We start from the raw sequence: 3,880 nt of genomic DNA, 5'->3' as shown, positions 1-3,880 counted from the left end.
GTTTCAAAACCTCCACAGATACTAAAACTTAGCTAAAATGTGGGCTATCAGCTCTAAGGTATTAATTTTGTAGTTGCCATCCACCCAAATGACATTGCAATTCAATGTCCTAATTATTCAAGTGATCAAAATATGTAAAGGGAAATGTGAGCAAAAAATAAACAAATCAAAAAAAGGTCAGACCTTATATTACATAACTTATTTCCATACTTATACAGGACCTCTGCCCAAAAGGTTACATTAGTGCAACTTCAACAAGGAAACACTCACCTGGAACCCAAACTCCAGTGCCCTCTGTGTCTCCTGTATCAGCTAAGACTGTATCTTACAAGTAGGAGCCCCTAGTATTTATTACCTAATAAAAAGAGGGAATGTCAAGGGTCTGCAGCAGTGTTGATCCAGGGGCTGGGGAAGATTACCCCCATTGATACAAGTATAGAAGGACTGTAACCAAAATAAAGTGGCATTGTGGTCACAATCTATGCATTCAACATGCTCAGCATATCAGTGACTTAAGTTGAAGTGACTTCCAGTTGAAGGCCCCGTGGGAGCATGCCAGAGCACACATGAAATGTGTAAAGACTCAGTCCTCAATTTCCCCGTTCTAAACCACATCCTGCTCCTCTTTGTCCTCCTACTCCTGTCTCCTGCCCCCTTCAGCCTTCTTCCCAGCTATGGCCTGTAATTTACTTTCCCTTCTGCTTCTAGTCCACCACGTGGACACCCAATTCGCCTCCATCAGGGAGCCTCTATTCCATGGACCCTAGTGCCAGTCAAGGCCTGGACCACTCTGGCTCTCACCCACCCAGCTTCTATACTACAGTAGCAGCACCTCGGTTTTCCTTAGGTGAACCATGACTTCCACACTCACATTACCTCCTGTCCCTGGGCCTGGAGAGGGGATTCTCCTTGCTGTCTTAAGACCACTCTCTCAAAGTCTCTGGCCTTGAATCTTATGTCATCAGCCTATAGGCTGATATAAAAGAATATACCAGCCCTGCTTGCTGCAGCCACCTGTGGACCCCTGGGTCTCTCTCTCACATTCGTTGAAGATTTCAGTACCTGCATCATGGTTAGTCCCTTCACATTATCTCTGTCATAATTCTTGGTTTCAGTACCATATGAATAACACTTCAACCCCACAGCTTCTAAACCCTTTGACCTCTTGTCCGCCATTCAGTGTGCTGAGCAATATGTTCTTGAAGTTTGCTGGGGAACTGGGATGGTGCAAATAAAAGAGTCAACTCAGCATGCCAGAGATCTTAAGGGAAGTATGAGGGTATTTCAAAAAGTTCACAGAAAAATAGAGAGATAATATGTATCTTTCCATGAACTTTTTAAAAATTTATTTCTTGAATTGAAATATAATTGATTATACATATGTATGGGGTACAGAGTTGAATATTAGTATTTTTGTGCAGTATGTGATGATTAAATCAATATTATTACTATTATTATTTTTGTGGCTAGCAGTGTGGGAATCTGAACCTATGACTCTTGATACTACAAGGCTGTGCTCTAACCAACTGAGCTAACTGGCCAGCCCTCAAATAAATATTATTAGCATGTTCAACATTACAAATTGTAATTATTCTTGTGATCCTTAACCAATTACCCTCTAACCTGCCTCCTACCCCCCTTTCCCGCCTCTATTAACTGTAGATCTGTTCTCTCCTTCTGAAAGTTCAATCTTTTATTGTAGTATTTCTTTCTTTCTTTCTTTTATTTTTTTTTAACGGTGAGAGGATCGTAACCCTGGGCCTGGTGTTGTCTGCACCACGCTCAGCCAGTGAGCTCACTGGCCATCCCCATATAGGATCTGAACCCATAGCCTTGGTGCTACCAGCGCCACACTCTCCCAAGTGAGACATGGGGCTGGCCCTCTTTCTTTCTTTCTCAGCTCTCACTTATGAGTGAAGATATGCAGTATTTCTCTTTCTGTCCTTGGTTTATTTCACTTGAAATAATTCTCTCCAAGCTCATCCATGTTGGTGTTAATGGCAGAATTTCATTCCTTTTTATGGCTGACTAGTATTCCATTGTGTATATAGACCACATTTTTCTTATCCAGCTGTCCATCAATGGATATTTAGGTTGGTTCCATATCTTGGATATTGTAAAGAGCACTGTGATAAACATGGGAGCGCAGGTATCCCTTTGACATGATAATTTCCATTCCTTTGGGGATATAACCAGAAATGGGATTGCTGGATTGTATGGTAGATCTATCTGTGGTTGTTTGAGGAATCTCCATACTGTTTTCCATAATGGCTGTTCTAATATAAAGTCCCACCAACAATGTAGAAGGGTTCCCCTTTCTCTACATCCTTGCCAGCATTTGTTATTCTCAGTCTTTTTGGTAATTGCCATTCTAAGCGTGATGGGATGATAGCTCAAAGTGGTTTTGATTTGCATTTCTCTGATGATTAGTTACCTTGAGAATTTTTTCCTGTACGGGCTATTTGTGTGTCTTCCTTTGAAAAATGTCTATTCAGCTCCTTTGCCCATTTCTTAATTGGATTATTTAGTTTTTTACTGTGAAGTTGTTTGACTTCCTTGTATATTCCAAATGTTAATCCCTTGTTGGATGTATAGTTGGCAAATATTATCTCCCATTCTGTAGGCTCTCTTTTCACTCTGTTTATTGTTTCCTTTGTTGTGCAGGAGCTTTTTAGCTTGATATAATCCCACTTGTTTATTTTTTCTTTTGTTGCTTGTGCTTTTGAGGTCTTACTCATAAAGTCTTTGCCCAGTGCTACAACATGAAGTGTTTCCCCTATCTTTTCTTCTAGGAGTTTTATAGTTTCAGGTCTTATATTTAAGTCTTTAATGCATTTGGATTTGATTTTGTTATATTGCAATAGGTATGGGTCTAGTTTCATTCTTCTACATGTGGATATCTAGTTTTCCCAGCACCATTTACTGAAGAGGCTGTCCTTCCCTGAATGTATCTTCTTGGTGCCTTTGTTAAAGATCAGTGGCTAAGTACCTGGTTTGATTTCTGGCTTCTCTATTCTGTTCTATTGGTCCATGTGTCTATTTTTATGCCAGTACTATGCTGTTTTGTTTACTATAGCTTTGTAGTGTAGTTTGAAGCCAGGTAATTCATTGCCTCTAGCTTAATTTTTTTTTTTTTTTTTTCCTGAGGATTGCTTTGGCTATTTGGGGTTTTTTCTTTTTTTTTTTTTTTTTTTTCCTGAGGATTGCTTTGGCTATTTGGGGTTTTTTCTTTTTTTTTTTTTTTTTTTTCCTTTTTGTCTTTTTCCGTGTCCGGCAACGGATCGCAACCCTCAGTGTTGCCCCCGTACCGGACCGGGACCGGTAACGGGATCGCAACCCTCGGTGTTGCTCCCACGCCTCGCTCAGCCAGTGAGCGGGAACCGGTCTGTATGTGGGATCCGAACCCTCGGCGGGAGCGCCGCCGCGCTTCCCAAGCGGCGCACTATAGCAGTGCGCCACTGGGCTGGCCCAATTTGGGGTCTTTTCTTGTTCCACATGAATTAGGATTCTTTCTTCTACTTCTGTGAAGAATGTCAATGATATTTTGATGGAGATTACATTGAATCTGTACATTACTTTGGGTAGTATGGACATTTTTATGATGTTGTTTCTTCCAATCCATGAAAATGAAATGTCTTTCCATCTTCAGGCATCTTCTTTAATTTCTTTCACCAGTGTTTTGTAGTTCTTATTGTAGGGATCTTCCTCTTCTTTGGTTAAATTTATTTCTACGTATTTTATTTATGCACCAACAGTAAACAAGTAGAAAAAGAAATTAAGAAAGTGAGTCCATTTACAATAACTACCAAAAAATAAAATACCTAGGAAAAAATTTATCCATGAACTTTTTGAAGTACCCTCATACAAGCATCATGTAGTT

The sequence above is a fragment of the Galeopterus variegatus genome, unplaced genomic scaffold, assembly GCF_000696425.1.
Source record: "Galeopterus variegatus unplaced genomic scaffold, G_variegatus-3.0.2 Scaffold1143, whole genome shotgun sequence".
Lineage (NCBI taxonomy): Eukaryota > Metazoa > Chordata > Mammalia > Dermoptera > Cynocephalidae > Galeopterus > Galeopterus variegatus.
Note: the sequence above shows the minus strand (reverse complement) of the source record.